Source organism: Salvelinus sp. IW2-2015, linkage group LG31 (assembly GCF_002910315.2).
Source record: "Salvelinus sp. IW2-2015 linkage group LG31, ASM291031v2, whole genome shotgun sequence".
NCBI lineage: Eukaryota > Metazoa > Chordata > Actinopteri > Salmoniformes > Salmonidae > Salvelinus > Salvelinus sp. IW2-2015.
The window spans coordinates 3070233-3083290 of NC_036870.1; the positions used below are offsets into that span (position 1 = coordinate 3070233).

The following is a 13058-nucleotide window of genomic DNA, read 5'->3' on the forward strand; positions in this document are numbered from 1 at the left end:
CTGATGGAGCACTTTTCACCAGTATTTGCCATGATACCATCCATTCTGACAATATTGAGAGATCTGGATTTGTAAAGATATTGCTGATACGCCTCACCAGTATCAGGAACAGGAATTCCCTCAGTACCATTGCTATGCTAGTGGGATCAAACCACTCTGCAGAAACCATGGTACGCTAACCAATTGCAGGGTGGCTACAGTATCACACGGTTGTGCCCTCCGAATTTAAAGCCTGACACCTCTGACCTGACCGGTAGAAGGATGCCCTTGTCTCTTCTRGTTCTTTTGAGGGATAGTAAGCATTTTGTTAACGTGCTCCGTCATGCATTTTTTATTATTTTTTATCAGTGAAAGACTCAAATAGAAAGGATAGCGATAGGGCTCCCATTCAAGGTTAAAGGTCAGGTGCTTTATCCTTCAGCACTGTTGCTGCTAAGTCACAGTAACGGTCTGGTYACTGGACACCTAACAAAACATTGACAATTGCTTCTGACTTTACAAGCATCGTGGAGGTAATGGAGATGCCATGTCCTTACTCTCGCATCCCATCAGTGTCTCGGTTATTGAGTTTGAGTTGTCCACTTTTCAATTGGATCATAAATCTGTCACTAGATTCCTTACCTATTTTCCTCCCCCTGCAAATGGGGAAACAAATGAAGATTTGTTTAATGAAGCTGGGGATGCACATCCTAACAGACATGCATGCACAGTGAACAGAACACCACAGGCTTTCTGGAGTTGTGCCAAGCCCATTAATGTTCTCTCGTACTATTGCTCCACAACTGGGGGCCAGTGAATAATTACCTCGCAAAGAACACTTTGCGGTTTATTTTGATAGAATGTTGGTTATTAGGGTCTAGAGTTTTACAAAACAGCTTGAAATAAGAATCCATGATAAAACTGTACACTTTATTATTTGTGAAGTTAAAATTAGTTGGCATCTGTTTTTGCACCCATGGACCAGGAAATGATTTGTTATTCCAGAAAGCCAAAATGACGGATGGATCAACAWTGCCTTAAGACAGGGTAGGGATTCGGCAAGAGGTTGCGCTCGTCTCACCACCCTGGACCCCAACATGTCACGAACAGTTCCTCAGATAGACGGGACAGAAACAAAAATCCCAGAGTCCATTGTGTCGTCTAGTGTTCGCTCTTTTGGTTGAGTCTGTTATCAAATCGACTTTGATTCTTTTAGAGAGCCAATTTCAAGACTAGATTTTGGTTAAGTTTGGTCTTGATGTAGGGCCTAGGCTAGCCTAAGCTTTAAAGTGTTCTTTGCATTCTCAGTCTAGACACTATTTCAGAAAACCCTGTCATACCGTCAGTATTGACAATCGTTTTGCAAGAAACATGATGCTGGGATTGGTTTGTACGAATATCTTCCCCACTGACAGTGTTCTTTTAAGTAACTCAGCCAAAACAGATGCTGCCGCAGCGTCATTGGCCTGTGCGCTAACCGGGTTGACAGTAGAGGTTAGCTGAACTTGGTGAGTGTCTTTGGAACGACCTTCATTTCCTCAAAGGCTCTCTAAACGATTTCGAAGACTGTTCCCGAAATGACCAACGAAGACAGCAGTAGTTTACGTGGTTTCTTTTTCCCACTCATGTCATCCCTGCATTTCTGCCTAACTGATTATCTAATCAAGTATGGTTTAATCTGATCTGARCATACTAAAGCGCTGCTCTGCCTTAACAACAATATCATCAAGGCATGTCCTTCAGGCCCTAGTTCTGTTGCAACTGGACTACTGCCCAGTCATGTGGTCATGTTCCACAAAGAGGGACTTGGGAAAAATGTACAACTGGCCCAGAACAGGGCACCACAGCTGGCCCTTAAATGTACACGTAGGGCTAACAATAATAACATGCATATCAATCACTCATGGCTCAAAAGTGAGATTGACTTCACTACTTGTTTTTGTAAGAAGTATTGACATGCTGAATGTACTGAGCTGTCTCTTTTTGAAACTACTGGCACGCAGCACAGACACCCCTGCATACACCAGAAGACATGCCACCAGAGGTCTCTTCAGTCCCCTAGTCAAGAACAGACACACAGTACTARATAGAGCCATGACTACATGAAACTCTATTCCACATCATCTCATGCAAGCAGTAAAATCAGATTTAAGAGGTAAATACACCTTATGGAACAGCGACAACTGACGAGTCACACACAGGTACACACACACACTGGTACACACACACAGGTACACACACACACTGGTACACACACACAGGTACACCTGAATTGTGTTTTGTAGTGGCTCAAAGGGCACACCCTTAATGTATTGTGTAATCTGTTGTAAAATGTATTTTAGTGTTTTAAAAATGGTATTATGTATATTACTGCCCTAATATTTGATGGACCCCCAGGAAGAGTGGGGATCCATAATAAATAGGAATAGTCCAAGTCAACTCTGTCTCCTGAATTATGTGGTATAAAGCCCCATTTGAAACTTTAGTTATTATTAATTTGTATGATCCTTGATTATGTAATCTTGTGTTACGTTTTCAAAAGCAACATTTCCCCTGGTTTCCTTTTTGTTGTTTTGTTGGTGGCTCCCTCCTCCCCCTAGCCCTTGTAAAAAAAATCACTGCATTCAAAGGCTGAAAAGCCCCTGTGGCAGTATTATCTCCTCATCCCATTGTTTTTATCCCAAGTGAAGCTGCGACCTTCAAAGTATATTTCTTGAGCGACTGATGTGGTGCTTTTTTTTTCGAGAGATCAAGGGAGATGTTACAGCCACTTAGGAATTAACTCCTCTCAGATGATGACGGACCACTTTCATTATTAAAAAGAACTCCTCTGCTTTATTGGAATATACACTCTGTTCAAAACATTATGAGCAACTGCTCTTTCCATGACAGACTGACCAGGCGGATCTAGGTGAAAGCTATTGACGTCGATCAGTGTAGATGAAGGGGAGACGAGTTAAATACGTTTTTTATTTTATTTTTAAGCCTTGAGACATGGATTATGTAGGTGCGCCATTCAGAGGGTGAATGGGAAAGGCAAAAGATTTAAGTGCCTTCTGAACGGGGTATAGTAATYGGTGCCAGGCGCKCCGGTCTGTGTCAATGCMGCTGGGTCTTTCACGCTCAACAGTTGCCTGCGCGTATCAAGAKTGGTCCACCACCCGAAGGACATCCAGCCAACTTGACAAACCTGTGGGAATTACTGGAGTCAACATGGGCCAGCATCCCTGTGGAATGCTTTRTGACACCTTGTAGAGTCCATGCCACGACYAATTGAGGCTGTTCAGAGGTTAAAATGGGGGGGTGCAACAAATGTCAACGTTTCACTTTACTGTGGGAATCAACTGAATATTAGCCACTTTCAATGCAATAAYCCGAAACAAAACTAACTATGCAAGACTTGGTTGTAGGCAGAATGCATCAGAGTAYGATTCTATTGCATTGACAGGCACGCCTCAGGCCTGTACTCTACACAGACCGGTGCGCCATAACCAATCAGAGCTGCAGTAGGCCTATATGCAGATGGCATGTAGCGACGTGTGCACATTTGTTAATGTTTTCATATCCTTTGCTAGTTAGTGAGTTATTAGCCCAGTTAWAGATAATTTGTAGTCAGCAATGGAGCAGTGATTGCTTCCTACAAGAGCACAAAKCGTGTGCATTTCTAGACATCAGGTAAAGCTTTAAGAGGCAGTGTTATATTTTGAGACGGGCTTGAATAAACAAAATTTGTCTGCTTCTCTGTAATAATGCTATGGGAATAATCCTGCATTTTATTTTGTAAAGTGCTTTCTTGCATCAAACATTTTCAGTCACCTCGTCTGAAGGACAAGTGGATAAACAGGTTAAAGTCCCGTGGAATGTAGGCACTGAGCACCACACATTGTAGGCTGAATGATAGAACAGCTACTTCCATGTTAAAATGCTACGGGGTGCATTTTCTACARAGTTTTTTGATTGTAGGACTACATTATGATCAAATAGCCACAGGGTAATTGACCACTTCAAAATAAATTAAAGTGGGTACAGCCTCAGTGTTCACAGTAAACGTGCGCTGGAAGTTGTACAGAATTTTCGCAACGCTCCAGTATGCGCTCAGCAAATCTGAAATTTGCTCAGTGATGAAAAACATTTACGGGAACGTTGGGTGCACCTCAATATTAAGGTGTTTCTAATATTAGGCACAATTTATTTTTCTTTTGATGGGAAGAAGTAACTTCAGACTCTACGTTTCCCTTTCGATATAAGTGTTTTCAATAATCAAATGCATTTATATAGCCCTTCTTACATCAGCTGATATCTCAAAGTGCTGTACAGAAACCCAGCTTAAAACCCCAAACAGCAAGCAATGCAGGTGTAGAAGCACAGTGGCTAGGGAAAAACTCCCTAGAAAGGCCAGAACCTAGGAAGAAACCAGGCTATGAGGGGTGGCCAGTCCTCTTCTGGCTGTGCCGGGTGGAGATTATAACAGAACATMGCCAAAATGTTCATAAATGACCAGCATGGTCAAATGATAATGATCACAGTGAACATGGCAGGGTTCCATAGCCGCAGGCAGAACAGTTGAAACTGGAGCAGCAGCACGGCCAGGTGGACTGGGGACAACGAGTCCTCATGCCAGGTAGTCCTGAGSCATGGTCCTAGGGCTCAGGTCCTCCGAMAGAGACAATTAGAGAGAGCATACTTCAATTCAGACAGGACACCGGATAAGACAGGAGAAATACTCCAGTWATAAGACTGACCCTAGCCCCCCGACACYAACTACTGCAGCATAAATACTGGAGAGGTCAGGAGACACTGTGGCCCCATCRGARYATACCCCCAGACAGGGCCAAACAGGCAGGATATAACCCCACCCACTTTGCCAAAGCACAGCCCCCACACCACTAGAGGGATATCTTCAACCACCAACTTACCATCCTGAGACAAGGCCGACTAGCCCACAAAAGATCTCCGCCACGGCACAGCCGAAGGGGGGGCGCCAACCCAGACAGGAAGACCATGTCAGTGACGCACCCCTCCTAGGGACGGCATGGAAGGGCACCAGTAAGCCAGTGACTCAGCCCCTGTAATAGGGTTAGAGGCAGAGAATCCCAGTGGAGAGAGGGGAACCGGCCAGGCAGAGACAGCAAGGGCGGTTTGATGCTCCAGTGCCTTTCCGTTCACCTTCACACTCCTCGGCCAGACTACACTCAATCATAGGACCTACTGAAGAGATGACTCTTCAATAAAGACTTAAAGGTTGAGACCGAGTCTGCGTCTCTCACATGGGTAGGCAGACCATTCCATAAATGGAGCTCAATAGGAGAAAGCCCTGCCTCCAGCTGTTTGCTTAGAAATTCTAGGGACAATTAGGAGGCCTGCATCTTGTGACCGTAGCGTATGTGTAGGTATGTACGGCAGGACCAAATCGGAAAGATCGGTAGGAGCAAGCCCATGTAATGCTTTGTAGGTTAGCAGTAAAACCTTGATCAGCCCTTGCCTTAACAGGAAGCCAGTGTAGGGAGGCTAGCACTGGAGTAATATGATCCATTTTTTGGTTCTAGTCAGGATTCTAGCAGCCGTATTGAGCACTAACTGAAGTTTGTTTAGTGCTTTATCCGGGTAGCCGGAAAGTAGAGCATTGCAGTAGTCTAACCTAGAATTAACAAAAGCATGGATACATTTTTCTGCATCGTTTTTGGACAGACAAGTTCTGATTTTTGCAATGTTACGTAGATGGAAAAAAGCTGTCCTTGAAACAGTCTTGATATGTTTGTCAAAAGAGAGATCAGGGTCCAGAGTAACGCAGAGGTCCTTCAGTTTTATTGGAGACGGCTGTACAACCATCAAGATTAATTGTCAGATTCAACAGAAGATCTCTTTGTTTTTTGGGACCTAGAACTAGCATCTCTGTTTTTGTCKGAGTTTAAAAGTAGAAKGTTTGCAGCCATCCACTTCCTTATGTCTGAAACACAGGCTTCCAGCGAGGGCAATTTTGGGGCTTCACCATGTTTCATTGAAATGTACAGCTGTGTGTCATCCGCATAGCAGTGAAAGTTAACATTATGTTTTCGAATGACATCCCCAAGGGGTAAAATATATTTAGTCCGACTGATAAGATCTAAACCAGGCCAGAACTTGTCCGTGTAGACCAATTTGGGTTTCCAATCTTTCCAAAAGAAGGTGGTGATTGATGGTATCAAAAGCAGCACTACGGTCTAGGAGCACGAGGACAGATGCAGATCCTCGGTCTGACGCCATTAGAAATGGGAGATTCGATATAGGCCGATTTTTTTTATTTTTTATTTTATTTTTTATTTTTATAAATATATTCTAGGTCAAGATTTGGCTTTTTCAAGACAGGCTTTATTTCTGCCACTTTTAGGGAGTTTGGTACACATCCGGTGGATAGAGAGCCGTTTATTATGTTCAACATAGGAGGGCCAAGCACAGGAAGCAGCTCTTTCAGTAGTTTAGTTGGAATAGGGTCCAGTATGCAGCTTGAAGGTTTAGAGGCCATGATTATTTTCATCATTGTGTCAAGAGATCTAGTACTAAAACACTTGACAATTATCATTGTCATTACTCATTTACCACGACTGCTTATCGTGACCTTGAAACAAACTTGGTTGATCTTATTTAATGTGAAGTCATGTTTAATTTGCTTTTGCAATTATCAGTCTGTTGCTTTCAACATTGTCTTTCAAAAAAGGCTTTTTAACTCCAAGTGAGGCTCCTCTTGAACTTTGATATGACCGGCGGCTGGCCCTCACTTCTTTCCCTTCTTTTGAAAGGAGATGGAATTGTAAAGGCTCTTTATTGCTCTGTCACCTGGCATCCCGCTGGTTTCTGAGAACCCTGTCGCCCTGAAAGCCCTTCTGTTGTAGTTGAATACGAGTGTCTGGCACCTTATTAGACCTCTGTGCCCTACTACATGCCGAGGTACATGACTGTATGCGCGTGTGTGTGTGTGTGTGTGTGTGTGCGTTTTTTGTTTGAGCTTGGCCTCAATCACAAAAACCAACAGACCAGGCCATTACGGTCATGGGATCCCATTAAAAAAATAACCCCATTTGAGGTGGAATGAAACACTCTCACTCTGTTGTAAATTCAATTGCTTCGTCTTCCTCTGCCTTTTGTAAGCTCCCTAATAAAATGTCACTTTTGATAAGACACTTAAATTGTGTCATAGTTTTACTTACTATGCCTTCAGAAAGTATTCAGACCCCTTGACTTTTCCCTCATTTTGTTACGATACAGCCTTGTTCTATAATGAGMTAAATAAAACAATTTCCTCAAATCAATGCACAATATCCCATAATGACAAAGCAAAAACWGGTTTTTAGAATTTTTATCTTGCAAATTAAAAAAAAACTAACATTTTATTTACAACCGTTYGAGTCCACCMGTGGTAAATTCAYTTGATTGGACATGGTTTGGAAAAGCACACGCCTGTCCATAAGGTRCCACAGTTGACAGTGCATGTCAGAGCAGAAACCAAGCRATGAGGTCGGAGGAATTGTCCGTAGAGCTCCGAGACAGGATTGTGTCGGGGCACAGATCTGGGYAAGMGTACCAAAACATTTCTGCAACATTTGAAGCTCCTCAAGAACACATTGMCCTCCATCATTCTTAAATGTAAGAGGTTTGGAACCATCGACACTCTTCCTAGAGCTGGCATCCTGTCCGAACTGAGCAATTGGAGGTGAAGGGCCTTGGTCAGGGAGGTGACCCTGACAGAGCTCCAGAGTTCCTATYTGGAGATGGGAGAACCTTCTAGAAGGACAACCATCTCTGCAGCACTCCACCAGTCAGGCCTTTATGGTGCAGTGGCCAGACTGAAGCCACCCCTCAGTAAAAGGCACATGACAGCCCACTTGGAGTTTACCAAAAGGCACCTAAAGGACTCTCAGACCATGAGAAACAAGATTCTCTGTTCTGATGAAACCAAGATTGAACTCTTTGGCCTAAATGACAAGCGTTACGTCTGGATGAAACCTGGCACCATTACGGTGAATCATGGTTGTGGRAACGTGCTGTGGGGATGTTTCTCAGCGGCAGGGACTGGGAGACTTGTCTTGATTGAGGCAAAATGAATGGAGCAAAGTACAGAGCTCCTTGATGAAAACCCCCTTAGGACCTCAGACTGGGGSCGAAAGTTCACCTTCCAACAGGACAATGACTCTAAGCACACAGCCAAGACTATACAGTAGTGGCTTCGGGACAAGTCTCTGAATGTCCTTGAGTGGCCCAGTCAGAGCCTGGACTTAAACCCGATCGAACATCTCTGGAGAGAACTGAAAATAGTTTTGCAGCAATGCTCCCAATCCAACCTGACAGAGCTTGACAGGATCTGCGGAGAAGAATGGGTTGAAACTCCCCAAATACTAGTGTGCCAAGCTTGTAGCGTCATACCCAAGGAGAATCGAGGCTGTAATCGCTGCCAAAAGTGCTTCAACAAAGTACTGAGTAAAGGGTCTGAATACTTATTAAATGTGATCAATTTTCTTTTATATTTCTTTTTATAAATTAGCAAAAATGTCTAAACCTGTTTTTGCTTTGTCATTATAGGGTATTGTGTGTCGTTTGGGGGGGGGGCGCGTGTTGATCAATTTTAGAATAAGGCTGTAACAATGTGGAAGGTCAAGYGGTCTGAATTCTTTCTGAAGGCACTGGATACTACATTTTCTTCTAAAATGGCAAGTGAGGGTGGAAAAACTATTTGAATGCCTGACATTTTGGCCTTATTAGAAGAAACGCAACCGATCGGAATGAGTCAGACATGAATGTCAGTCTGAGAATGCCTAAATGGCATCTTGGTGCCATTTTCCCTTTGTATAYGGGTTGTTTGTGGAGCTGTGTTTATTTTGTCGCTAGTTTTTAGATGTACTCATCTCGGTCATTTTGACAATAACCACTAATTATTCAATTGACAAATGTGACTAACAGTGTGCTTTTAGTCAACAAAATGCCATTTAATTTTTGGGCCAGTAACTGAAAGGTTGCTGGATCGAATCCCCGAGCTGACAAGGTAAAGAGATCTGTCATTCTGCCCCCGAACAAGGCAGTTAACCCACTGTTCCCCGGTAGGCCGTCATTGTAAATAAGAATTTGTTCTTAAAGATATACTTCTCCTTAATGCAACCGCTGTGTCAGATTTCAAAAAAGATTTACGGAAAAAGCACACCATGCAATAATCTGAGTACAGCGCTGAGGCACCAAAACAAGCCATACAGATACCCGCCATGTTGTGGAGTCAACAGAAGTCAGAAATAGCATTATAAATATTCACTTACCTTTGATCTTCATCGGAATGCACTCCCAGGAATCTGTTCCACAATAAATGTTTGTTTTTTTGTTAGATAAAGACCATAATTTGTCCAAATACCTCCTTTTTGTTCGCGCGTTTAGTTCACAAATCCAAATTCAAGAGGCGTAGGCACTTAGTCCAGACGAAAAGTCAAAAAGTTCCATTACAGTTCGTAGAAACATGTCAAACGATGTATAGAATCAATCTTTAGGATGTTTTTAACAAATCTTCAATACTGTTTCAACCGGACAGTTCCTTTGTCTTTAGAAATGAAAAGGAACAGAGCTCGCTCTCACGGCCGCGCGCCTGACTTGGCTCATGGCATTCTGCCAGACCCCTTGTTCAAACAGCTCTTATTCGCTCCCCCTTCACAGTAGAAGCCTGAAACAAGGTTCTAAAGACTTGACATCTAGTGGAAGCTGTAGAAAGAGCAATTTACACTGTATATTGGATAGGCAAAGACTTAAAACTACAAACCTCAGATTTCCCACTTCCTGGTTGGATGTTTTTCTCTGGTTTTTGCCTGCCATATGAGTTCTGTTATACTCACATCATTCAAACAGTTTTAGAAACTTCAGTGTTTTCTATCCAAATCTATTAATAATACTCATCTTAGCTTCTGGGCCTGAGTAGCAGGCAGTTTACTCTGGGCACCTTATTCATCCAAGCTACTCAATACTGCCCCCCAGCCATACGAAGTTAACTGACTTGCCTAGTTAAATAAAGGTAAAAAATGAACCTGTAGTAAACAAATCACCTACTTAAATGTGTTCTACCAACATTTTCCTGCTTAACTTCCTATTCTCTTCCCAACGGTAGAAATATGATAAACATACAGTACCAGTCAAAAGTTTGGACACACCTACTCCATTCCAGGTTTTTTTATTTATTTATTTATTTTAAATATTTTCTAAATTTTTAGAATAATAGTGAAGACCTCAACTATGAAATAACATGCACATGGAAATATATTTGAGATTCTTTAAAGTAGCCACGCCTTGACAGCTTTGCACACTCTTGGCATTCTCTCAACCAGCTTCATGAGGAATGCTTTTCCAACAGTCTTAAAGAAGTTCCCACATACAGCTCTGGAAGAAATTTGAGCGACCACTGCAAAATTATCAGTTCCTCTGGTTGGTCACAAGCCATCAAACAAAGCTGAGCTGCTTAAATGTTTGCGCCAGGAGTGGCATAAAGTCACCCAACATCAGTGTGAAACACGCATGAAAACTGATTGAAATTCAGGGTTATTCCACCAAATATTGATTTCTGAACTCTTCCTAAGTTAAAACATTAGTATTGTGTTATTTAAAAATGAATATAAACTTATTTTCTTTGCATTATTCGAGGTCTGACAGCACTGCATCTTTTTGTTATTTTGACCAATTGTCATTTTCTGCAAATAAATGCTTTAAATTACTATTTTTATTCTGGTGAAATGTTGTCAGTAGTTTATAGAATAAAACTAAAGTTTTCATTTTACCCAAACACATACCTATAAATAGTAAAACCAGAGAAACTGTTAATTTTGCAGTGGTATTTAAATTTTTCCCAGAGCTGTATGCTGAGCACTTTGTTTTGCTGCTCTTCCTTCACTCTGCTGTCCAACTTATCCCAAACCATCTCAATTGGGTTGAGGTCGGGTGATTGTGGAGACCAGGTCATCTGATGCAGCATTCCACCTTCTTGGTCAAATAGCCCTTACACAGCCTGGAGGTGTGTTGGGTCATTGTTCTGTTGAAAAACAAATGAGCGCKATCCAGGTGGGGATGGCGTATCGCTCCAYAATGCCCAMGTAGCCATGCTGTCATTTTAGGCGCAGATGTTTAAAAAAAAAATAATGAAAGGGGAGAAGAGAAGGMMGCGGATCCTTAAGAGGTTTAATTGCGCSTTGAATGCTAAATAAATCACTGACAATGTCACCAGCAAAGCACTCACACCACCACCTCCAAGCTTCACGGTGGGAACCACACATGCAGAGATCATCTGTTCACCTACTCTGTGTCTCACAAAGACACGGAGGTTGGAACAAAAAATCTTACATTTGGATTCATCAGACCAAAGGAAAGATTTCCACCGATCTAATGTCCATTGCTTGTGTTTCTTGGCCCATGCAAGTCTGTTGTTATTGTCCTTTAGTAGTAGTTTCTTTGCCGAAATCGACCATGAATGCCTGACTCAGTCTCCTCTGAACAGTTGATGTTGAGATGGGTCTGTTACTTGAACTCTGACGCATTTATTTGGGCTGCAATCTGAGMCTGGTAACTCTAATGAACTTATCCTCTGCAGCAGAGGTAACTCTGGGTCTTCCTTTCCTGTGGCGGTCCTCATGAGACAGTTTCATCATAGCCCCTGGTTTTTGCTACTGCAAGTTCTTGAAATGTTCCAAATTGACTGACCTTCATGTCTTAAAGTAATGATGGACTGTCATTTTGTCTTTGCTTATTTGAGCTGTTCTWGCCATGATATGGACTTGGTCTTTTACCAAATAGGTCAAATCCCCTACCTTGTTAGTTTGTGGAATTGCATTCCTAACTTTGAACAAGGCACACCTGTTAATTGAAATACATTCCAGGTGACTACCTCCATGAAGCTGGTTGAGAGAATGCCAATAGTGTGCATAGCTGTCATCAATATATTTAGATTTGAACACTTTTGGTTATTACATGATTCCATATGTTAATAGTTTTGATGTCTTTTTATTATTCTACAATGTAGAAAATAGTAAAAAAAATTAGAAACCCTTGAATGAGTAGGTGTCCAAAGGTTTGACTGGTATTGTGAATATATATGAGAATTCTGGCCATGTAAATTACTAAGTCAGCCAACATGGATATTGCATATTAAGTACCAACCAGACACACAAGCGCAGGGAGAGTAGGGGGGGGGGAGCGTAGCACAATCACCAGATGGGTCCACAAAGTATTCTGGGTTGRACCTTCATTACGCTGTCGTGTCATTGTTGTCAAGGTTCCACAGAAGTCACAGCCACACTAGTGCCCAAAAATAGAATGTGGGGCTAATGACGTTGAACGGGAGCTAATGACTGACCTCACGCAGTGATGTAGTCGAGTCACTAAACCAAGAGGCCGAGTCGCGTTCCCTGTGCTCGAGTCACCAATGATCGAGTCAAGTCCCTATGGCTAAAGCCTGTGTCCCAGTGCTCGAGTCCTGATCCAAGTGTCCCTAGTCTGAGTCACTGCGTCCCCGTTAACTCAAAATAACTTGATTTACTCTGTCAGATCCTATAGTGGTAAGAGGAATTTGGTCAGATTGTTTGTTTTTCCTTTCTGTGCCACCAAAGGTTTGTATATATGCTATTGGTAATGTTACCAGGCCCACTTTCATTTCCAAAACGTTCCCAAACGTTGCAGATAGAAATTCCATGAATAGAACCAATGTTATTCCTTAATCAACATGTCAGAGGCATGTTATTTTTTACATGGCATATTTCTATCTGGACGTTCCAAAAAGTCGCATCCTGCTGTACGCGCGCCCCAGCTTGTAAGCTATAGCTAGCTAATGAGGTAACATAACTGAACAAGGTGTAGTCTAAAGAAATGGTTAACGGTCCGGTTGGCAAAGAGCCTAGTTTTAGAACGGCCAGCGATATTCCTGTCTCTTATACACATCTAGATGTGTATAAGAGACAGCACTAGCACAGAGAGGCTGCTGCCAACATACACAGACTTGAAATCATTGGCCACTTTAATACATGGAACACTAGTCACTTTAATAACGCCACATCGGAAGAATGTTTACATATCTCACATTACTCATCTCATGT

General features: G+C 42.4%; 1 protein-coding gene and 1 long non-coding RNA gene across 2 annotated transcripts in view; one reads left to right on the top strand and one right to left on the bottom strand.

The window, feature by feature from the left end:
• Window positions 1-9561, bottom strand: part of LOC139023402 (uncharacterized) — a 43525-nt gene extending 33964 nt beyond the window's left edge. Inside the window, exon 1 of the long non-coding RNA XR_011474528.1 lies at window positions 9258-9561. This is a non-coding gene — a long non-coding RNA (uncharacterized lncRNA). The remainder of the gene's footprint in view (window positions 1-9257) is intronic.
• LOC111955945 (dolichyl-diphosphooligosaccharide--protein glycosyltransferase subunit STT3B) overlaps window positions 1-13058 on the top strand; it is an 86425-nt gene that overhangs the window by 11460 nt on the left and 61907 nt on the right. The gene's annotated exons all lie outside the window — the stretch shown is intronic.